This window comes from Gossypium hirsutum, chromosome D01, assembly GCF_007990345.1.
Source record: "Gossypium hirsutum isolate 1008001.06 chromosome D01, Gossypium_hirsutum_v2.1, whole genome shotgun sequence".
NCBI lineage: Eukaryota > Viridiplantae > Streptophyta > Magnoliopsida > Malvales > Malvaceae > Gossypium > Gossypium hirsutum.
Genome location: NC_053437.1, coordinates 48,356,969 through 48,383,155, shown reverse-complemented (window position 1 = coordinate 48,383,155; position 26,187 = coordinate 48,356,969). Strand labels below are relative to the sequence as shown.

At 32.3% G+C, this 26,187-nt stretch overlaps 1 long non-coding RNA gene across 5 annotated transcripts; it reads left to right on the top strand.

Moving 5' to 3' along the window:
* Positions 1-1,970: 1,970 nt before the first annotated feature.
* Positions 1,971-6,006, top strand: LOC107921115 (uncharacterized). 5 transcript variants are annotated; one of them, XR_001690945.2, is made up of 4 exons: positions 1,980-2,380; positions 2,481-2,584; positions 3,644-4,077; positions 4,213-6,006. It is a non-coding gene; the product is annotated as an uncharacterized lncRNA (long non-coding RNA). The 5 variants fall into 5 exon arrangements; XR_001690946.2 differs by having other exon boundaries at positions 3,644-5,423; positions 5,576-6,006; XR_005909483.1 differs by having other exon boundaries at positions 3,626-4,077.
* Positions 6,007-26,187: the final 20,181 nt, after the last annotated feature.

Sequence of the window (26,187 nt, the reverse complement as noted above, 5' to 3'; positions counted from 1 at the left end):
CTAATTTTTGTTTTTTCCAAAAAATAAAAATGATTTCGACAATCTGCTTTGATACCTAAGATAGGATATCTCCCTAATTGGACTTGATAGACGACATATTAGTCTTTCTATCGATTTGCTAAATTATGATTAAACTAAGAACATGTTTAGATTGTCTACTAATTTAATTTGTCTTTTTGTATTACAATCTAACTACGTAATATTGCTTTAATATTAGCTAAACGTTAGCTAATCAATGAGAAATATTTGTTTTATTTTTCTTTGCGTGCAAAAACTATCGAGGAAAATATGTAGAGATATTAATGAGACTGAAAAATATTTTATTAAATCAATTTAATCGAAAAATTATAAATACATATAGACAAAATTACCACACTAATGAAACTAAATTCCAACATTATGATTGCGGATGAAGAAGAAATATATAAAGCAACGGTTACAAACGATAGAAGAAAGGAAGAAGTGAGAATTGTGCAAAATATTGATAATTAAATGCATCGTTTCATTTAGGTGGTGGTTAAAAAATTTTGGGGTGGGCTTTGATTATTCATTTTGGGTGGGAGTTGGTTATGTACTAAACAAATATTTGATCTTTTTGGGTGATGTTATCAGAAACAATTACAAATATACCAAGTGCGTTAAACAAGGTCGGGACACCTTCGGAAGTCTCATACTTAGCTTGATTTATGAAACATTAACATTAACTACATTTGGTCATATATGGATGTTTCCCTTCTCAAATGCGAGCATAATCTTTTATGAGTAAAGTTATAATTAATTTTTAAAAAAATTTGCAAATTTTTTCTATGTATTTATATATAGTGTATATTAATGAAAAATAATTTTATAAAAATATTTATAACAATAGAAATTCATTCATCTTAAATGTTAATCCTAAACACAAATTAAAGAAGGCTAATTTTGTCCTAACAAGTTCATATTTTTCCCGTATACAAAAAAGTCGCTTTTTCACTAATCATTAAGGGAATTGCTTTGTATTGTTTGTGGGAAAATAACTTCGAATGGAATGTTACATTCCCATAAAAGTAAGCTAATATTTATGTACCAAACATTAGAATCACATTTCAACTAATTAAATTCCATAAAAAATATTAACTTTTCATTATATCAAATACTCTCTTAAAATTTATGTAACAAAAAAGAAAATCAAGAGAAAAGAAATCAAAATATTATAATATTTTTCTCCATCAAATCCAAAACTAATTTCAATTTCGTATCAAATAATTCTCAGTATTAGTAACTTTGGAGATTGTAGAATTATTATGTAAAATCAAGATCTTAAAGTGTTACGAGTATTATTTGAGATTTGTGTTTCTAGTTTTGCCATGGCAGTGGCAAGAAGCTGTTAGATCACTTTTTTTTTTTTTATCTTTCTACCCAAAAGTGATAATCAAGACTTAATTTTATCTTCTCCTTTTTTTTTTACATGACTTAATTTTATATTTGCACTTTAGGCTTGACTCAATATTAATATTTTTTTTTTGGAAAGAGAAACAAAATATGGTGAATAACATAAAGCACTAGACTTTACTCTTTTTTTTTTTTTGACTTCATACCTTTAAAAGTGTAAAGTAAAACACAATGCTATATTATTTTCATTTAGCTTAAGAGTGTAAAAAAATTTCAAACTTAAAAAAATTAATTTCTGTCTTTTTTTTTACTCAATTGGGTACTTGAGCTGTCAAAGCTCAGTAAAAAAAACCCTTAATTGATGTTGCTCATTAATTTTTAACAGTCAAGATGATGTGGCAGTTAAGTTTGAATTTGTTTTTTTACTATCGATGATATTAAAATTTTTTTTGATGTGACTTTTTTATTTGTCAATATAAGTAAATTAATTTAATTAATTTTGATTACAATAAATTTTAACTACAATTTTTGTAATGAGTTAAACCAAAGAAAATAAATAATAACCTTAACCCTTAAACTTAATAGTCATATTCAATTTTTGAAGAGAAAAAACCAAAAAAAGAAAAAAATCACCAAAAAATTCTCTTGATCGTCACAACAAGTGAATGTTGAAAGAAATTTTTTTTCCATTTGAGTCATTGTAGAAAGCTCAATTTCCAAGAACCTTTTGCTTTTTTAGTTGAAATCTCATATTGAAAATCAAACTCTCTTTGAATAAAAAACCCCTTTTTTAAATCCCTAAATCTTCAACAATACACCATTGAATTGAAAATCTCTTTGCTAAATTGAAAACTACCTTCTCTAAGAACTTTTCTTCAATCGCAAACCCTACTTACTTAAAACCCCAAATAAAAAAAAACTCTATTTTAAAAAGCCAAAAACTTTCCTTGAATTTAAGAATCAAATGAACAATATTGGTGGTTTGAAGGCTAATTGAGACGTTGAGTAAGTAAGTTTTTGTGAGGTTTCTAGATTGAGTTCTTTTATATGAGTTTTTGACTGGTTTCTTTATAATAAGAAACTAAATTTTTTAACATGTTCTTTATCAGAGGAATAGTGGCATTGGGATCCAAGGGAACAAAAAGGCACTGGCAGAAGAAACCCAGTTGCTTTGTAGCTTGGAGGAGCTTTATAAAGGTGGTAGGCAAAGAAGGTGAATTTACTGCACTATTCTTGGTGAATTTGGATCAGTACATGCACTTTATTATTATTATTGTTATTTTTATCAATATGAGTTTATTGTTTCATGATGAAAGCTTTAAACCCCTTCTTACATGAATTTGAATTTTGAGGGAGGAGTAATCTTGGACTGGGTTTTGATTGTTCTTCATTCTTTTGATAAGGAAAAATTCTCGTGAGATAATTGAACAGATTGTTTCTTTTTTGTTAAACTACTTTTGAATTTAGAATTGTATAAATTTATGCATGTTGAAAGATGATTTTTGTAAGGAATATAAGTTTTTAGTTTTTTTAAGAAATAAAAATTATAATCAAAAAAATATTAAGGCATAACCACAACAACATAATCAAGGAAAATGTATAGACTTTCCCCATTCTGGACTAGGATTCCAGGCTGATAAAAGTGTATCAGACTTTCCATTACCCAGGCAATTTCTTATAATAATGAACTTAGTTATAAACAAAGCCACACGTATATCTCTATATTGAATTTTCGCTACTTCAATAATAGGACATCAAGTTTACCATTTACATGATTGAAAATTAAAAAGAAAAGAAAATAAAATAAAAGAAATCTAGAGAGAAAAGAATTCTATAAGAGAACTTATGCAACACGTAGCACTTTTAATGAAAAAAAAAATGGGCTTTGGCAAATTGTGCCTTTTGGTGAGTTTTGTTTTCAACCAAGCTTAAGTGGTAGTTTTCTTTCCTTTTCAAACAACTTTCACAAATTAACTGAGCATGGATCCAGGTGGCTTCAGATTTGGTAAGGAGCTTGTTAAGAGTACTAGCTAACTCTGTTATTCACCTAGCCTATTAGCTATTAATTTGTTTTTCAAAAAGTTTTAGTTGTTAGCAATAGCAGTTACTCATGTGTTCTATAAATACTATTGTTACAATGTACATACAAGATATACTAGACTAAACACAAAAGGATTCTTTCTTTACTAAATACATTCTTTCAATACTAAGTATAGTTTCATTTGGTTCAATTTACATTGCTAACTCACCGTAGGTGCTAACATGGTATCAGTCGCCTAAGGTGCTGGAGACCTGTTTTCAGTCTGCTTTCATGACCACCACAGCTTCTGCTGATTCTGCCTCCGTCGAACATGGATTTCTGGCGTTCATTGGTGCTAGGCTGGTTCACTCATTTCCTCGCCATGAGACTGTCAAGTTGGATGAAAGCACTTTCGTTCAATGGCAGCAGCATGTTAGGTTAATCGTTGAAGGATACGAGCTAACTGATTTTTTGGATGGAACGGTACCTGCTCCACTGCAGTTTGAGCAGTCTCTGGAGGACTCGTTCGTTCTGAATCCAGATGCCTCGGCGTTTGTTCAACAAGAAAGGTTACTTACTTTTTGGTTACTCCATAATTAATCCCTCGCTCCTGTCTTCTTTTACAGAGGCTCGAACGACGTGTGATGTATGAAACACTGCTACTCGTCTCTTCGCTGCCATTACAGGTATGAAGCTTTCTCGTCTTCATCATGATCTTCACTCAATTAAAAAATAAAGTCTATCAGTCAATGAGTATGTAGCAAAGATCCAAAACACAAGTGCATTGATAGAGGCTTCTGGATCTCGGATCTTGTAAGCAGAGAAAGTAGAAATCGTGCTTGTGGGCTTACCTCCAGAGTTTGATGCTGTCATTACCTTACTGTCGTTCTCGTCGGAGCCTCTACCGCTTCAACGTCTCATCGATGTGTTGCTTGAGTATGAGAGTCAGTACGAGCGCACAGTACAGGATGTGCCTCTTTATGCCAATCTTTTGGAAGTCGTTCTGTCGTCGGCTCTAGTGGGCTCGATTCGTGGTGATCGTCCCCCGTCTAGAGGTCGCGCGAGAGGGTTTCAATCCCGCATATAGTGTCAGATCTGCGGACGATTTGGGCATTTAACCCAGAGGTGCTTCTTCTATTATAATCATGAGTATTATGGCCCGTCGTCGTCGGTTGTTCGAGCGTCAAATCTGGTTGATTGTTCTAGTCCTAGTGTGTCATTTTTGTCACCGGTATCTGGTATGCTTCATAGTTCTGCCTCGGCGGAGCTACAGGGTAATATTGCGGGAGGAAATCTTTGGCCGTATGCTGCACCCTTTTCATCTCGACAGAATAGGGTTTCTAATCCCATTTTACAAGGTACTGATGGCCATTATGGTGGGCCCTATGCTGGGTCAAAGTTTTAATATGACGTTGGGCATGAGATGTATCATGCGCCTAGGTTTGCTACTGATGGGGTCATTAGGCCGATTGGGCCTGGTTCATTTAATGGACATGCTAATGCTAGGCTGACTGGGCTTGGTTATTTTAATGGACAGTTACCGTTTGGCCCAAGTCAAGATTTTGGGGGAGCTTCCTCTTCTTTTGGGCCGCAAGATCTTCCTCTTCCCGATAGGCCAACTTCAAATTGTGTAGAATTTATTACTTCTCTTGGTTATGGACGAGACCTTGGGGCTTCGGGTGTTGGTGCTTGTAATGTGTCTAGGCCGTCTGTTCTCTAGCGAACCAAACCATGAGCTCGTGTGTACACTGGGTCCGACCCTTGTATTGGGCTCCCTTGTCTACCCAATTTGCATGCATTTGATTTTTCTGACTCCACCGGGTCTCATATTAATGCCATTCAATTCGGTTCAAACTGTGACGGCTTGATTCCTATATTTCTATGCCCGTTGGAACTGCGTCTTGGTATCCAGATTCAGGCGCTACACATCATGTATGTCGCGATGTCTCTGCTTTGCATGACTCTACACCATATTCAAGTACTTCTTCTCTTTTAATGGTTGACGGCACTCCCACTAAGATCTTGTACATTGGTAATTCAGTTTTACCTACACAGTTTAAATTGCTGCATTTATCTAATATTTTGTGTGTACCGAATATACGAAAGAATCTCCTGTCTGTATCTCAGTTTGCCACTGACAATAACTTGTTTTTTGAATTTCATCCGATGTATTGTGTTGTTAAGGACATCGTGACCTGGGATATTTTATTGAGGGGCCACATTCGTGATGGGCTTTATCACTTTTCTCTGCCAGTTGCGACTGCTCAGTCTGTTGAAGCTTCTCCTAATCCTCCTATTCGACTCCCGAATAAATGTGACAATGGTGCTATTTTTTCTCTATGGCACAAACGTCTTGGTCATCCCTCTGCTTTTGTTGTTAAATTTGTTTTAGATAAATGTAATATTACTTCCGCTAAATTTTGTTTTGATAATGTTTGTACTGCATGTCAAAAAGGAAAGTCTCATAAATTGCCCTTTCTCACCTCTACTACTGAATATAATGATCTGTTTGCCTTGGTTGTCTTTGATCTATGGGGGCCTACATCAGTTGCATGTGGTTGTAATTGGTATTATGTATCTTTTATTGATATGTGCACTCGGTTTACATGGATTTATCTTATTCGTCAGAAGTCACAGGCAGTCGATTAATTTGGTCAGTTTCAACAATTAGTCAAAACTCAGTTCGGGAAAAATATTAAACAATTTCAAAGTGATTAGGGTGGAGAGTTTTGAGCTTTCATGTCTATACTAGCAACTCAAGGGATAGTTCATCGGTTGTCTTGTCCACATACCTCTGAACAGAATGGAGCGGTTGAACGTAAACTCAGCATATTGTTGATATGGGTATCACACTTTTGGCCCAAGTGAATCTTTTTATGAAATATTAGGGCTATGCATTTTGCTGTGCTGTTCATCTTATCAATCATCTTCCTACCTTAGTTCTGAATGGTCAGACTCCATATAAGGCTCTTTATGGACAAGCTCCCACATATTATCATTTACGAATATTTGGGTGTTGTTGTTTTCCATATTTACGACCGTTTTTGCGTCATAAGTTGGATTTTTTTTCTCAACCTTGTATGTTCTTGGGATATAATTCTCAACACAAAGGTTATTAATGTCTTATGCTGGATGGTAAGATCATTATTTCTTGTCATGTATTTGATGAACAAAGGTTTTTGTCTCCTTCGTCTGTTGCAAGGGGTTTCATGGCTTCGTCTGGTACTATGTTAACTTTTGTTTCTATTGTTAAAACTGTCCCTTCTCAACCACTAGATGTTTCACCTTCTCTACAGCTTGCATCATCTTCACCTCTTGGTTTCTGCCTTTTACCCTCTGTCTTTGCCAATCTTTAGGCTGAGGTGGGTTTTGTCCATGAGCCACATAGATCTTCCTCCTTACCCAATGATAGTGTTATTCCTAGTCTTATCGTACCTACCACTGATACTTCATCCTCTCCTCTTCTTCCATCATCCTCTGTGCCTCTAGTAAATATTTATTCAATGGTTACTTGGTCTAAAGCTGGCATTTTTAAGCTCAAGGCTCTGTCTGTTGAGGCTCTTGTGCCTCACACAATTGAGGACGCCTTTTTCACCATAGAGTGGCATGCTACAATCCAAGCAGAATATGATGCTCTCATTAATAATTCCACCTGAAATCTTATTCTGTTACCATCTAATCGCAAGGTAATCAGGTGTAAATGACTTTTCAAAGTCAAGAAAAATCCTGATGGTACTATCGCTCGTCGAAAGGCTCAGTTAGTAATAAAAGGGTGTTCTCAGGTGCCTGGGTATGATTTTAAAGAAACGTTCAGTCCAGTGGTAAAACCTACTACTATTCGCATAATTCTGTCTATTGCAGTCTTCAAACGATGGTAACTCCGTCAAGTAGATGTGAATAATGCCTTTCTGAAGGGTGATCTTGTTGACGAGGTATTCATGCAACAACCTTCGAGGTATGTTCAATATGGTTCAAATGGCAGACCTTTAGTTTGTCATCTGAAGAAAGCTCTATATGGACTTCGTCAAGCTCTGCGTGCTTGGTTTGATAAATTGAAGTGTTTTCTTCTTTCTATTGGTTTTTCTGTATCCAAATCTGATGCATCTTTGTTTGTTAGAGTTACAACTAACTCCATTTTTTATGTGCTTGTGTATGTGGATGACATTATTATTACCAGAGGTGTGCCTGACTGTATAAATAGTTTTGTTCAGCAGTTGAATGAAGAATTCTCACTTAAAGATATGATTGATCTCCACTATTTTCTAGGGATTGAAGTTACTCATTCCTCCAAAGGGTGTCTTCATCTATGTCAGAGAAAGAGCATTCGCGATCTACTTGATAGGAGCTCTATGTCTCGTGTGAAGAGTGTCCATTCTCTAATGGTTAGCTCGTCTACTCTGTCCAAGAATGACAGGGATTGTCTTAGTAACCTTATGAGTACAGAAGTCTTGCAGGTGCTTTACAGTATGTGGTCCCGAATCGTCCTAATATTGCCTATGCAGTAAATTGTATCTGCCAGTTTATGTATGCGCCTACTACTGTCCATATGGTTGCTTTAAAATGAATCCTGCAGTATTTATGTGGTACACTTAATTATGGGATTATTTTTCGTTTGTCTGACCGAATTTCGTTAGTTGGTTATGCAGATGCTAACTGGGAGCTCGATTTTGATGATCGACGCTCTACGATGGGATACTGTGTGAATTTTGGTCACACACCTATCTCTTGGTGTTTCAAGAAACAGTAAGTAGTTTCACGGTCTACGGCTGAGGCTGAATATCGGTGTCTTGCTGCAGCTACCAGTGATATTACTTGGTTAGTCTCGTTACTAAAAGAGTTACACCTTCAAAGTATCGATCCTTCTACCATTTGGTGTGACAACTCTAGTGCCGTTGCCGTAGCTACTAATCTTGTCTGGCATTCCAAATTCAAACATGTTGAGCTTGATCTATTTTTTGTTCGCGAAAAGGTAGTAGATGGCTCCATTATTGTTGGTGACGTTCCTGCTTGTGAACAGGTTGTTGATATTCTTGCCAAAACACTCTCTATATCGTCTTTTGCTAGATTTCTTGATCTTTTTCGGGTCTTACCTGTCAGATAAATAGGTGAATGTTAAGAGTACTAGCTAACTCTGTTATTCTCCTAGCCTATTAGCTGTTAGTTTGTTATTCAAATAGTTAAGTTGTTAGCAATAACAGTTACTCATATGTTCTATAAATACCATTGTTACAATGTACATACAAGATATACTAGACTAAATACAAAAGAATTATTTCTTTACTCAATACATTCTTTTAATACTTAGTATGGTTTCATTGAGTTCAATTTACATTGCTAACTCATCGTAGGTGCTAACAGAGCTAAGATATGTTTTCCATGTAGCTCCCCCGTTTACGAAATTGGCATTTTTCATACACTTTTATTTACTTAGTCAAAATTAATCATTTCCCCACAACCATGGCAACCCACAAGTAGCTCAATTTTGTGGTGTGATTGAAGGCATATGAGTGCCTCCACAAGAACATGTCTTGGTAACTACAACCACAGTTGCATAGGGGAAACAACCAATTTGAGCCCAAGTCCGAATAATAGAATCTATGCCCCAGTGACAATCTCATCGCCCTATCTGCAATAACGATACAAAGACTACAACGATTACAATATTTAATTGCATGAACAAGAGGCAAAAACTATAAGATACCATCTTCAAATGCAAACATTATTTAATTGTAATTCCGTATGGATTTTAAACCTCAATTAAACCATAATTCAATATAGAACAACAAAGAAAAAAAGTCAAGAAATTACATAAAAAGTAAATTTGAATCTTCAATATCCTCAAAATGTGTCCTTATCAACAAAATGTTCCCTTATCAAAAAATGGTCCCCATATGAAAAAAATGTACCAATCTTCTCTCTTTTTAACCAGAAACTATACTAGAAGAGAAATTAAAATTAAGCTAGCATCAATTTGCACTTCAATAATCTATTATAATAGAATTCGTTTCACTTGCTTGTGTCTCTATTTGCACTTGTTTTGAAGGTTTGCCCTTCTTCTTTTGGACAAGATCAGAGTGTTGTTGCAAAATTTGCCTTGTTTTCATAGCCTTTTTCCCCTTCCAGAACAATCGAAGGCCTTTTCATGAATGTTGATATTGGGATGTATCAAATTCTCCAATGTTCCTTGCAATAGTAATGGTTCTTTCACTGCTTGTATCAGGCTTTAGGGAAAATGGAAAACAATCAAATCAGTTTTGAATAATTACATATACTCACATTTAGTATTTGTTCACCAGTTTTTAGGTTTGTATACACCCCAATACCAAGTTGTTGGTCAACAGGCAACAAAATCAATATTTAGAATAATTACATATACTCACATGTAGTATTTTTCACCAGTTTTGAGGTTTGTATACACCCCAATACCAAGTTGTTGTTTTTTTTATGCCTTCTGCATTAATGATGCATTGGGAAACTGATACAACTGATTCTTTTTCTTTTCCTTCCATGCTGTGATTTCCTGGACGTTTGACAGCAGACTATAAAAAAAATTCTAAATTGTGAACCATAGCTATTTTGGCATCTAAAAGATAACATGAGTGATAGTTATTGGAAAATAAGTCAAGACCCAAAGGAAGATTGTAGGCATGATAGTTATTACAATTGTGAACTTAGTTCTAAAACCTGAGCTGTCACTTAAAAGTATATTATAGGCTATGAATTGAACAAAACCAAATAGTTATACTTAAAAAATCATTTATCTATATTATGAAATAGAAGTCTGATCATCCCTTATTATTTTAAACAAATGTTGTAGAATAAAAGTGAAAAGGTAGAACCTTTTAAAAATGGTATGTTCTTTAACCTTATCGTTGGCCAAACATGTTATGAAGAAGGCTAATAAATAAGAAAATTAGGGTTGAACATAAATTATTTAACTCATTATAATGTATTTATTGGTTAAACAAATATAAATATATAAAAAAGATTATCTAAAATAAAGTGGCCCATGAATTTACCTGTAAATTATCTGACTCATATTTGATCTTGTTGGACACAATTTCTTGTTGTGTCCTACTTGTTTACACAAAGAACATGAAATTTTAGAGCCCCTGCCAGTGTCATTTCCAAACTTGCTCTTTTTGGGTGCATCCTTAGATTTCCTTTTCTTGGGCCTTCCAAACATCTTTTTTACTGATAGAGGAAGAATTAAATCATCTCTCTTGAGCCAAAACTTTTCCCCCTAACTTGTCACACCCTAGTTCAGGTGAGTTCAAAGATAAGGAGTATAGTAGTGAAAGAACATGTGTTTGGCAGATTGTGATTCACCTATTTGTTTCTTCTGGTGTATACTTATGGGTATATAGTATATCCAGAGTAATTAAGTGGAAATTTTATTTTTGATTATTCTGATTAGCTAAAGAGTAAAGGTTTTAGTTGGACAAAAGGAAAATTACAATATGATTTATCGCCAAATGTATAATACGCCCAGTTTGTCTTAATACTATTCTCATTGGGTTGTGAAATGCTTGGTTAGGAACCAATTGAATTGACAATCGTAATATTTATTATGCTAGATTTTGATTTATGTTTCTTTTGGAGCCTGTAGGCCATTAAAAAAAAACTTTGAATTTAAGTGACACTTGTTGAATTTTTGCACGAGAGATTGAATTATATATATGTATGAGAGAAGGATTATGGGAAGAGTTTTTCTTCTGGATTCTAGATGTTACTTTCTGATTCTTTTTTGGAACCAATTTCATTTCTTCTTCCTTGAACTAGAAACTGAGATTTTTGATTTATTGAGTGGTTATTCCATCTCTAGGTAAGTATTACAACTCTGTATGTTAGATTTATAAAGAGTACGTCAGTAAGAAGTGTATGAACATTAATATATAAGTAAAAGGATTTGCATAGGGGTTTTCAGTGCTTGAGATGATAAGTAAAATATATGTATAAGAATTTTAATAGTGAAAATTCTATTTCAAAGTAGTGGTTACTGCTGGTTCGAGTGGGATGTAAAGGTTTAGAGCTTAGAACTGTAGTAGATGAGAACCCGGTGAGTCCCTACCCTAATTCTCTTATGTAAAATTTGCAAGTAGAAGTAGTTACATATAAAGGATAATGACATATATAGTAATTGGTAAATCTATAGACATAGTGAAGAGGAAGTAAGTGCTATGATGATATGTGTAAGGTTCTGTTGAGAAGAATACTGATTTGGTAAGAATGCGTGTATAGTTGTGATACGATAAGCATGGGTCAGTTAGAAATAGGATCACATCTTGGTAAGTAAGTAATGAGAAATGTCCTATTATAAAACCTTTGGTAGAGCAGTTATATTGCTAACTAGATTGGCATATCACGACTTGAAAATGAGTGTAAGACCATGTGGTAGAGGCCTATGGCAGCTTAGTATGTTTTGGAACCATCCATGGTGTAGCCTCCATTTAGATGGAACTGGAATGACAGAACAAGATATATGAATGTGAGTAAGACCATGTGGTTAAGACCCATAACATGATATGATATGTCTGTATGTATGTTTACGGTATAGCCTTTGGTAATGTGTAAAGTGAAATGGCAGATCACGATACATAAATTTTGTGAAGTTCATCGGGACAATAAACATGAGATTTCTATATGATGCCTTTATAGAGTATTTTGTTTGGCCCTTGTGGCATGATCTATCATGTATGTCTGGTAAGATTTGAACATCAATTTTTATGGTAAATCGTGGATAAATTCTATTAGTTCTGTAAAATGTATGACTAAGATAAGGTATTGATATGTTAAAGGTTAATATTTGAATAAGATCTGTGATATAGTTAAATAAGTCAGAAGGGTATCTACCATGATGACCTATAAATATTGAAAATGGGTGTATTTGTAGTTATGAGAGGCTTAAGAAATTATTAATATGATCTCATCTGTAACACCCCAAACCCGGTCTAAACATTAGGGCAGAATCTGGTGATGTCACATTGTAACACCTCTTACCCGTATTCAACGCTGGAATAGGGTACGAGGCATTACCAGAATAAATACACTTATAGACATATTAAACCGAGTTATAAAATTTCATCCAAATTAAAAACTTTCAAATTATTATCTTCGAGTCGCTAATTAAGGTATACGAGGCCCAATACATACCCATTCATATGCTCAATATATTTGTTAAATAAATCCAATATTGAAGAATCCACTTTATGTCAGAATCAATATTAATAATAATCATAAATCTTTTCATGTTAATTTCATATATCACTTACCGAACTTCGAATGTTAATTTAAAAATATGTAATTCACTAACACATTCTGGTATACACAATGTTTAATTGATGAAATCATTTAATTGAGCTAAATTTCATGTTCATTCCAAATTTTCTTCTAAATCCATAAATGCTTCCACTTACCATTTACCTAATCAATTTCTTGAACCAAGCTACCACACAAAAATAATACATCACCTGTGCTTCATGAATTCAATATTCGATTCTTATCACCATCAAATCCATGTCATTCGAATACTTAAAGTTTATTCAAGCATATATTATTACGTTTCATATACCAAGCATATGTTAAAATTACGAATACGCAATCAATTCATTTGTCATTTATTTGACTAGCAAATTAATCTCAAAATTTATAACATTCCATTACTTAAGATATGTCATAAAACACTCCTTTAACATAAACTAGCACCATGGCCGAATTTCCATTATGCTATTTATTACCTTTTTTCCGAATCACATAGCAAAATATTACAAATATGTATATATTTGAATACTATAATTATGCATCAACTTACCAACATGAGTTAATTCATGAGTCACTCATGACATCACTTCATGCCAAATATACCACACACATATGCTATGAAACTTTATTTTCACTCATGAGCTTACAATGATCAGTAATGCACCAATATAAACATCACTCCTATTTCAACGTTTTTCGTTTATAATCAGGCATATAACCAATTATACACAATTCATTCATATACTTACTGTCCTCCTTATCCTCTCCATCCCACATCCTTTATGTATATAACATGCTCAAATAGCATTATACATAATTTCACTATCCACTTATATCTAAATTCAAAGCTGTCTATTTGAATCAGAGTCACTAAATCATTTTTATCCAGAGCTACAGAGCTCCAAATTAAGATCCGTTAATTTTCTCCGAATCTAGACTCACATATATTCTTGCCATAAAATTTTCAGAATTTTTTACTTGGAAAATTAGTACAGTTTATTCTTTAAAATTACCCCTGTTTCACTGCTCAACATCTCTGACATCTCTTCACTAAATATAAGTTATCTCATTGTAAAGAATTCTAATGATATTTCCGTTTGTTTCCTTTGAAAGTAGACTCATTAAGTATTCTAAAAATATAAATTATAACTCATAATTATTTTTTTTAAATTTTTTAATTATTTTCCAAATTCAAAACAGGGGATTCTGAAATCAATCCAACCCTGCCTTACTAAAATTCAAATATCTCAAAATATATAACTCTTTTTCTTGCTATGTTTCTTTTATGTAAAATATAATCATTAAGATGTCATTTCATATATTATTCACTCTCTAATTCAATTTTCACCATTTTTTGTGATTTTTCAAAATCACACAACTGTGACTGTCTAAACTGTTTTGTTTTAAAATGTATTCTTTCATAATTTCACTTTTTCACTATCTCAATTCCATTGAATTTTTCACATTTCATTCCAATTTTAATTCATATACAATTCATTCAATTTATCACTATATTCAAAGCAATCCAATTTATCATTTCCAATTTCAAGTCAACGTTCAATTCAATTCCACATATATATTCATCACTTAATTACACTTTGACAATTTCCCGATGAACACTTCGGAATAATAACGAATACACGATGAAATCAACACATAGCAACCACCTTATAATAAATGATACCCGGTTCACATAGTAGCCTGCACATAGTATTACACATGTGACCATTTTCATCCGATACACGTAGTAGCCTGCACATAGTACTATACACGTGATCGAAGCTATCCGGTACGCATAGTAGCCTACACATAGTACTACACATGCGACCTATCATTCTGATACACGTAGTAGCATGCACATAGCACTACACACGTGACCTAGCAACTTCACTTGTATCTCTTTCATTCTGAAGGTTCAATCGGGAATTTTCACTTTTTCTCACTTTTTTTTACCAATCAATGTCAATTTCTCGTCTTTCTCGATTTATAAGAACATATTTAACTTATATAACATTCACATTATTCAATCCAGTCCAAAAATCACATTTTTGCCCCTACAGTTTCACAAAATTACAATTTTTCCCCTAGGCTCGGTAATTAAACTTTATTCCTTTTTATTATGTTTTATAACACACTGAATATTTTTCCTTCTATAGCAACATCAAATTATTGTTGTAGCATGCACTTATGAACAATAATAATTTTTATCGATTATGTCGTTTCACTTGTTTTCACTGAAAATCGCTTAGCAAAAATTGTTTAACACAATTTCAAGCTTCATATTCTATCATAAGACATCAAAATAAATACATTTTACCCATGGGTATTTTTCCAAATATAAACTCTAGGTTAAATTATTGCTAGAATAAGCTAAATTAAGCTACTGGGACTTCAAAAACGTAAAGAACATTAAAAACGGGGCTTTGAATCACTTACTATGGAGCTTGGAAGCTTGAAAAAATCAGCTATTATTATAATAAAAACATTACTCGATTTTCTAATTCTGTCATCAGAATTTTCACATTATCTCTTTACTAACAGAAATCCATCTAGAAAAACTTTCGGTTAATTCTTTCTTTAAATAACATAACTGAATAAATTATTCAATCGGATTTAACTTCCTTTATGATAGTAACTTTGCATAATCTGAGTAGTTTTCAGAACTATCCAATATTTCTCTCTTTTTATATTGACTTCACTTGCTAATTCATTCACTTTTCCGACCACATTATTAATCTATCGTACACAAACTTCTGTAACACTACACTTATAAGCTTATTAAACCAAAATCTTACAAATTTCATTGTAACATTTTACTAATATGGGGGTGAGTGTAGTAAAGTCTCAAATTTATCTTACACATAAATGCGCAAAACAGAAACTATCACAAATAGCCAATTCATTACTAATTTCACATTCTCAAAGCATTTAATAAACATTTGATTTTAATCACTTTTGTTCTCAATACATAATTCATATGCCAACTCAAATCACTAATTCACAATCAAAATTTCTATATAGCATCATAATCCAAATATCATAACTCATATGCTCGTATAATTATAACATTTATCAATGACAAAATGTTATATTCTTTGATCCATGCCTTTATGAGTTTCAACTCATAATCAATACATTTTCACTCAAACATTTAAGTGTTTACTTCTATACTATCAGAATTAACTTAGTTGAAAAACATATATGTCTCATCAAGATAATTTTCGTCATAAAACAATACTGATAAGGGGGTGATGGTGAAGTCATAAAGCTTTTAACTTGCTCTCATAGATACATATATATATGACGGAATACTTTTTCGGTTGTGCAAACCAAAGAGAATGATGACTTTGGGTTGTACCACTACACTTTGCATTCATCATCAATGTAATACCATCATAACCACGTAATTCGTTCCAAGCAAATTAACACATCTATTTATTATGAATATTTTCTGTCACCCACAATTTCACATAATGAATTTACTTACTTGAGCTTAATATTAATATCTAATTAAATTCCAATATTAGCTTCCATTTTACTTACCGACATTTATTCAATTAGAGAACGTCTTACAGAATTGAGTACTTCGTTTTCTCTATGCCATAGTCCAACTATGGTCTTACACATATTTACATATTGATGCCATAGCCCAGCTATGGTCTTACACAGTAGCACATATCACACCGATGCCATATCCCAGGTATTGTCTTATATGGAAATCACATATCACATGTTGCCATGGTCCAACCATGGTCTTTTTCGTCAATTCATCACATATCACTGAACGAAAGTACTCATTCTTGCGTTCTACTCAATTTAATCTTCTAATTCAATTTTCATACTATTATAATATTCATGGTTTAATAGTAAAGACATAAAACAAAATATCTTATTATATTTAATTTAACAATTTAAACATAAGATTCTATCATATGAACGTACTGATTTCACTTATTCAAGCAGATGTACATAAACATACATTCCATCTATTTAAGTAAATTTGCTTATCAGATTCACTTAATCAAATATGTTGAGCACATAGCATCATATAATCACCAACATACTTGGATGAGCTTATCACAACATAAACTTTTTTTTAAACTTATGATCATCTCTTTTCATACATGAACACATACATATCACGAATTTTTATTCTTACCTTTCCAAATTCCAACATAACGTGAGCATATTTCATTTATCTCAATATCAATTTAAGCATTATTGAAAATAGCTCGATTGAAAATCATCTCTGTCTTAACAAAACAATTTCGTTAGAGCCCAGAGATATCACATCATCACGAGTAATAACATGGCATGTATAGGTAGATTCACATATGCTACGTTTGGTCCGAGAACTGACTAAACCATAGCACTGATACCACTAAATGTAAAACCCTAAACCCGGCCTAAACATTAGGGCCGAATTTGGTGATGTCACATTGTAACACCTCTTACCCGTATTCAATGCTGGAATAGGGTACAAGGCATTACCAGAATAAATACACTTATAGACATATTAAACCGAGTTATAAAATTTCATCCAAATTAAAAACTTTCAAGTTATTATCTTCGAGTCGCTAATTAAGGTATACGAGGCCCAATACATACCCATTCATATGCTCAATATATTCGTTAAATAAATCCAATATTGAAGAATCCAATGTCAGAATCAATATTAATAACAATCATAAATCTTTTCATGTTAATTTCATATATCACTTACCGAACTTCGAATGTTAATTTAAAAATATGTAATTCACTAACACATTCTGGTATACACAATGTTTAATTGATGAAATCATTTAATTGAGCTAAATTTCATGTTCATTCCAAATTTTCTTCTAAATCCATAAATGCTTCCACTTACCATTTACCTAATCAATTTCTCGAACCAAGCTACCACACAAAAATAATAAATCACCTGTGCTTCATGAATTCAATATTCGATTCTTATCACCATCAAATCCATGTCATTCGAATACTTAAAGTTTATTCAAGCATATATTATTACGTTTCATATACCAAGCATATGTTAAAATTACGAATACGCAATCAATTCATTTGTCATTTATTTGACTAGCAAATTAATCTCAAAATTTATAACATTCCATTACTTAAGATATGTCATAAAACACTCCTTTAACATAAACTAGCACCATGGCCGAATTTCCATTATGCTATTTATTACCTTTTTTCCGAATCACATAGCAAAATATTACAAATATGTATATATTTGAATACTATAATTATGCATCAACTTACCAATATGAGTTAATTCATGAGTCACTCATGACATCACTTCATGCCAAATATACCACACACATATGCTATGAAACTTTATTTTCACTCATGAGCTTACAATGATCAGTAATGCACCAATATAAACATCACTCCTATTTCAACGTTTTTCGATTATAATCAGGCATATAACCAATTATACACAATTCATTCATATACTTTATTGTCTTCCTTATCCTCTCCATCCCACATCCTTTATGTATATAACATGCTCAAATAGCATTATACATAATTTCACTATTCACTTATATTTAAATTCAAAGTTGTCTATTTGAATCAGAGTCACTAAATCATTTTTATCCAGAGCTACAAAGCTCCAAATTAAGATCCGTTAATTTTATCCGAATCTAGACTCACATATATTCTTACCATAAAATTTTCAGAATTTTTTACTTGGAAAATTAGTACAGTTTATTCATTAAAGTCATCCCTATTTCACTACTCAACATCTCTGACCTCTCTTCATTAAAAATGAGTTATCTCATTGTAAAGAATTCGAATGATATTTATGTTTGTTTCCTTTGAAAGTAGACTCATTAAGGATTCTAAACATATAAAATATAACTCATAATTATTTTTTTAAAATTTTTAATTATTTTCCAAAGTTAGAACAGGGGATTCTGAAATCAATCCAACCCTTCCTTACTAAAATTAAAATATCTCAAAATATATAACTCTTTTGCTTACTATGTTTCTTTTATGTAAAAATAGACTCATTAAGATTTCATTTCATATATTATTCACTCTCTAATTCAATTTTCACCATTTTTTGTGATTTTTCAAAGTCACACAACTATTGTTGTCTAAACTGTTTTGTTGTAAAATGTATTCTTTCATAATTTCAGTTTTTCACTATCTCAATTCCATTGAATTTTTCACATCTCATTCCAATAGTTCATTTCAATTCATATACAATTCATTCAATTTATTACTAAATTCAAAGCAATCCAATTTCTGATTTCCAATTTCAAGTCAATCTTCAATTCAATTCCACATATATATTCATCACTCAATTACACTTAGTTAATTTCCCGATGAACACTTCGGAAAAATAACAGATACACAGTGGAATCAACACATAGAAACCACCTTATAATAAATGATACCTGGTTCACATAGTAGCCTGCACATAGTATTACACATGTGACCATTTTCATCCGATACACGTAGTAGCCTGCACATAGTACTACACATGTGATCGAAGCTATCCGGTACGCATAGTAGCCTTCACATAGTACTACACATGCGACCTATCATTCCGATACACGTAGTAGCCTGGACATAGCACTACAAACGTGACCTAGCAACTTCACTCGTATCTCTTTCATTCCGAAGGTTCAACCGAGAATTTTCACTTTTTCTCACTTTTTTTTACCAATCAATGTCAATTTCTCGTCTTTCTCAATTTATAAGAACATATTTAGCTTATATAACATTCACATTATTCAATCCAGTCCAAAAATCACATTTTGGAAAAATTACATTTTTGCCCCTACAGTTTCACAAAATTACAATTTTGCCCCTAGGCTCGAAAATTAAAATTTATTCCTTTTTATTATGTTTTATAACACGCTGAATATTTTTCCCTTCTATAGCAACATCAAATTATTGCTGTAACATGCACTTATGAACAATAATAATTTTTATCGATTATGCCGTTTCACTTGTTTTCACTGAAAATCGCTTAGCAAAAATTGTTTAACACAATTTCAAGCTTCATATTTTATCATAAGACATCAAAATAAACACATTTTACCCATGGGTATTTTTGCAAATATAAACTCTAGGTTAAATTATTACTAGAATAAGCGAAATTAAGCTACCGAGACTTCAAAAACGTAAAGAACATTAAAAACGGGGCTTCGAATCACTTACTATGGAGCTTGGAAGCTTGAAAACCCTAACCATGGCTTCCCCTTGATATTTTCGTTCAGCATGGAGAAGATGAACAAATTTTTGGCTATTTTGGCCTTTTTAATTCTTTTAATTACCTAATGACCAAAATGCCCCCAACTTAAAAAATATCCTATTTCACTTATCTCTTGTCCATTTTTGTCCAACAATTTAACCAATGGTCTAATTACCATCTAAGGACCTCCAATTTAAAATTTCATAACAATTGAACACTTCGAACATGTAGAACTTAACTTTTTCACTTTTTATAATTTAGTCCTTTTAGCTAAATTGAGTGCCCAAACGTCAAAGTTTTTGAGCGAAATTTTTACGAAATCATTCCGTGAAATTCTAGATCATAAAAATATAATAAAAAATAAATTTTTCCTCGTCAAATTTGTGATCCCGAAACCACTATTTTGATTAGGCCTAAAATCGGGCTGTTTCATCATCAATGTTATGTGAGGGTTGAATCCGATTTATGTGGATTCATTTGTGTTGTATTTTATCTACTTCTAAAATTATTTTGAATCCGAGTCAGGGTTATCTTAAGTTTATGAGGTTCTGAAATAAAATTATGTGGAATTCATCTGAATAGTCTATGTAATACATTATCAGTATGGGTCTGTGTAGTATTGAATCGAGATATGTTTTAAGTGTGAATTTTGATGGTATTTAGTTCTGAAAAGTATTAGCCAAACGTATATGTATCCGTCCATAATGAATGTCTGTGAACAACTGTTGAGATAAGTGTACATGTTAAGGTATGATTAGTTTGATATGGGCTTTGTGGGTATGTTCTATAGAGAAGTACATACGTGACAAAGAGATTTGAGAAATGTATGAAAGGATATTCAGTTAGTTAGATAATGAAGATATGAGTATGATAAGAGTATGATAGTTTGCAGGTAAGGGTATGTTAGAACTGTAGCTATATTCGCCCGAAATAAATGGTTCAAAGGAATGGTTGGCGTACAGAAGTTCCTATAAAAATACAAAGTATCCACCAAAGTAATTCAGTGTTAAAACTCACTAAGTTCTTTTAAACTTATTTATGTTTTGTTTATATTTCAGGTTTCGATGTTAAGAGGCTGTGTCTGGAGGTACGATGCCAGGACTACGCTAAGGATGCAACGGAGTGGAATATTATGCATACAGTGGAAGTGTGGCGTAGCTTTAGAATACGCCTTAGGTGTATGTTATTAGTAAAACTTCTATATTGTAATGATCTAGATGATGTCTGATGTAATAAGTTATTTTAGAAGCCTCCATTATTTTTAGATGTTAAGTTTTTCAGTTAAAATGATAATTAAAATACTTAAAGAAATAAAAGTTTGTAATTTGTTTTGTTAAAATGTTAAGTATTGTGTGCAGTAATACCCAAAATCTGGATCCGACGAATCATATTGGGTAATGGGCGTTACAAATAGTTGTAAAACATGACCGTATGCTGCTACATATTGCACCTTACTGTACCATGGTGAGACATAGGCTTCAGGATTCTTCTTGTCATGGTACATGGCACATACAACATGGCAGCAAGGAATCCTTGTAAGTTCCCACTCTCTACAAGTGCATTTCAACTCCTTTAAGGTAATTGTGTGTTGGTTGTCTTTATGGGTCACTTCACACCCTCCATCACCATTCCATACAAGTCTAGATTTATTGAGGTTGTAGCATTCTTGTCCAATTTTTGCAATGCAATAGGAGAAATGTTAGTTCTCCACTTTTTTGCCCTGGTTTTCTTCACAGGCATCCTAATCATCGCCATCACTCTGATTTCTTCAAGCATGGTGATGATAGGTTTGCACCTTGCATAAACTATCCATGCATTAAATGCCTCGACTATATTATTGTCCACTGCATCACATTGGCATGTCCCTTTAAAATTTGACTTTTCCTAGTGATGCACAGTGATCTCCAATAATTGATCTATGGATGTCTCACCCATTACTTTTAATTTTTGTAACTGATTATCAAAGTCCTTAACAAAAGTTGACCTGACACAATCCCAAAATTGTATCTTCCTATTCAACCCTTTCCAAGTCTTCTACCAATTGTCATAAATGTGTCTTGCACACATTATATGCTCTAAGTTTGGAAAACATTCATTCAGTACACTGATCAGTCAATCCAACAATCATAAAATCTACGTTGTTAGCCATACATTTAGTGTAAAATATGTATCTTAAAAGAATAAATAGAATAAACATATTTAAATTAATAAATTACCTTTTTGTTGATATAACATTAATGTTAATCCAACACCTATTGGAGGATACAAATCTATAAATAACTTCTACAAAAACCATTTCCGTGAAAAGGCATTTTCCCCTTCCACCACTGCCTAAGCCAATGGATACATTTGATTATTGGCATCTCTACCAACAACCACTAACATCTCTCATTTACAAACACTTTTAAGGAAACATTCATCAATTCCAATAAAAGGCCTACATCCAACTTTCCATCCTTTTTTCAATGCTTCGAAACACACATAAATCCTGTGGAACACAACTTTACCTTATTGGTTTCTATGGACTTGGATAGAAATTGTGCTCCCAAGATTACTTATTAGTAGCTCAGCAATATAACCCCACAGATTTGCATATTCTTCTAGGTATGACCCCCTCACTTCCCTAATAATTTCTCTCCTAACTCTTTAGCACATACTATAGGTAGCATAAAGTCTTAATTCAGTTTTACACATCTCTTTCAAAGTTGTCACTTTCATCTGTGGCTCAAAAATTATTCTATCCCTAGAAGTCTTTTGTATATGCTTACAAGATAATAAGGGGTTCTTATTGCTTCTGAAGCATTTATGTACAGGATTGTAAGCTTTCATAGTGAAATAATTCTCTCTACGACCAAAGGTAGCAAAAAGTTTACAAGGGAAACCATCACTACAACCTACCTTTGCTTTTTTGGGTTCATTTTTAATAAACCTCAATACTACTCCTTTTGCAAAGAAATATTTTTTTAGCATCTCTTTAAAATGTCGGTTATCTTCAAACCTAAGTCCTATCTCCCATAATGGGATAACACATTTAGGATCATACTTAAGACCAATTTTTTTTAACCTAAGTAATATTTACCAATCTTATCATTAGAAAGCTCACTGTCCCCATAATTCTTTGGCTCAGATGAGTCCATATATTCACTCTCATTCCCCTTAAAATTGCCCTTATTTTCTTATATCTCATATTCTACTATGAAATTATCCCCCACACTTGTTTGTCCATCGAATGTAGCCTCACCATCTCCTCATCGCCTTTCTTAAACTCATCATTTAACCCTTCATTAGCCCATGTTCTTCCCTTAATCTTTTTTTGATTTCTCAAATTATTCTTAATTCCCTCGACTTCTTCATCTACATCACAAACTAACTAAATGTAACACCCCTCTCCCGACTCGATCATTAGGTCGAAGCTACAAGATGCTACAGTCGTTACTAAGGCAACTACACACAAATTTACAGTAAAATCAATGTTTCACATTATTTATCATGCCATCATCAACAATACAACATTGAATAACATAAACATTTTTTCCTGGGTCTTATATGAACATACAAATGCTTTTTAATCAACCCGAGACCAAACAAGTTCCTTTTTATAACATTATTAAAATTTCAAATATAAGTATATAAAAATAAATAATTCAATATTTATTAATGTCATAAACACATAATATTATGATACATAAGTAAATTCGAACCTTAATCGAGCTTAAGAAAGCTCTTTTGTTACCCAAACATGAAATATGACCGAATTGCAAAGTTTTCTAAGTTTCACAATAGGTATCAGTACTCTTTCTATGTACCAATACCATTTTGATCTGCAATGTTTTAGAAAAATCAGTTTAAATCAAAAGGTATCGATACTAGACTTAAAGTATTGATACTTTCCTTTAGGTATCAATACCTTATCATAGTATCGATACCATTTTAAAATTCGATGTCTGAAAATTGTAAAGAAAAATACTAAGTAGAAATACCTTTGTCTAAGGCATCAATACCTTAATGCCAAATATGTCAAAAACTTACATTTTGGTACCTATTCCATGCCCAAACCAAACCATACACAAATGGTGCCTATAAACACACTTAAAACCTCTATAAAACCAATTCAAAGCATACCTAACAGTTCAATTCAATCATTTCTCAATCAACCAAAACATTCTCACATCAAATAAGCACCTAACCACACCATTTCTAACTTTTAAATTCTTAAACCATTCACATTTGCACGGTCATTCAATTTCATCATTTTAACCATTCCAATTAACTTAAAAATTGACATTCTTAAGAAACATATTGTAACAATTCATTTTTCAGTGGTGTTAGAAATAGTGGTTTCGGGACCACAAATTCGACGAGTGAGTCCGTAAATTATTACTATTTAATATTTACGAATATAGTATTATATTGACCTTTGATATGATAATTTTTGCTCATTAAATGAAACGTTAAGTACAACTGGTTTGTCCCTAAAGTCAAGTGATTTCAAAAAATGAAGTATTGGGACCTCGTTTCTGTAAACCGAGCTCATAAGTATTTATATTAAATATTTACAGAGTGACTATATAGGTGTATTGAATTTTGGTCCGAAAATTTTAACGTTCGAATAGTTAATCAAGGAAAAAAAATCTAAATTGTAAAAGTTGCAAAAGTTAATTGCTATTGGTTTATAGGCATGAAATGGTTATAAAAACATGGATTGAGGGTTACATAATGCAATTAAACCCCGAATGATATTAATGGCCGATTAGTGGATAAAATTATATTTTTTATGTATTAAATATGTTTAATTTATAATAATTATAAGTTAAGTAATAAAAAAGAAAAAAAACATGGTTATCTTCCTTAATTTTCTTCCAAAGCCGTTTCCTCCATTAACAAAGAACCAAGCTAAAGCCATGGTTGAATTTGATGCATGTAAGTCATTTTCTCACCCGTTTTTCATGATTTTTATGTTTTTGATATTGCTGTAGTTTAATCCAGCTAACCCGGGATAGATCAAGAAACGGATCAATTGATAGACAAATGCGGAAAAGGAAAAATTGTTGATTAGACTTTGGAGTTATTTTTGCTGCAGAATCAATTTAGGTAATTTTGTATAATAACTGAATTAATTAAGTTGTTGTTTTGTGGATTATTAAATATCTAAGCATGTTGTATTTAGATTTTCTTGCATAGTAAATATTAAGTTTTGGAAATGGATCAAATTGAAATGAAATTATAATTGAGGGTCATGATTGAAAATGGAGAAAGTATATAGTTGAAATCATGTGAAAAAGAAATGTTTAAATAATTATATGATATTTTAATTATTATTTATGTTATGAATGGATTATTGATATATGAAAATTAGTAAATTGAACTAAATTGCATTATTAGCTAAATCGATGTATGTCTGATAAAAGAGAACTATATGGATGTGTGCTTGTAATGGTATAATGTGAAGAAAGTTAAATGAAATGGATATGAAATGTGGCTCGTATGAACCTCGTGAATGCTTAGGATACAAATGACAAGTCATTAGGGTATTTACTATTTCAGGTTCTAGTCTTGGATGTCCTACCGATAGTTGGGGTCTTGCATTTGTTGCAGATTCTCTACAGCTTGTGTGAGTAGCATCATGTAGCCTAACATCTCGACCCAAAGCTCATGTAAGCAGGCCCATTTCATAGCTTGCATGAGCATTTACCGTCACAGCTTGTGTGAGCATTGTTCTTGCGTATCCAACGCTATTTTATTATGGTTCATCGGGTGAAAAATGAGTAAACAGAAATGGTAATATGAAATGGATATATGAAATGTTTATATGGAAATAGATATATGAAATAGTTATATGAAGTGTTTATATGAATATACTTATGTGAAAAGGGACATTTGAAATGATTACTTGAAATAAATATGTTAAGTGTTAAATGATTATGCGATGGTTGATTTATTTACCGTGTTTTTGAGTACATGTTTGATAACATGATAAAGTTACATGTTTTATATATGAACTCACTAACCTTGTGAAACTTGTGATGTTTATAGGTAATTAATGAACTCATGTCCAGGATATTGAGTTATCTTGTAAAATGTTTAAATTACATCCTTTATGGTAAGTTAAAGTTAAAGTTTATTATGAACTTACTAAGCTTTACGTAAGCTTACTCTATTTGATTTTTCTTCTTAGTAGATCATCGAATACGAGCAATTGATTGGATTGCTTTTGGAGATCACAATATCCATCAAGTCTTTTGGTAGCTATTCGTTTATTTTGACTGGTTATAAGTGGTACGTAGATAGGAAATTTTGGTACATGTGAGTTTATTATCATTTGGTTATG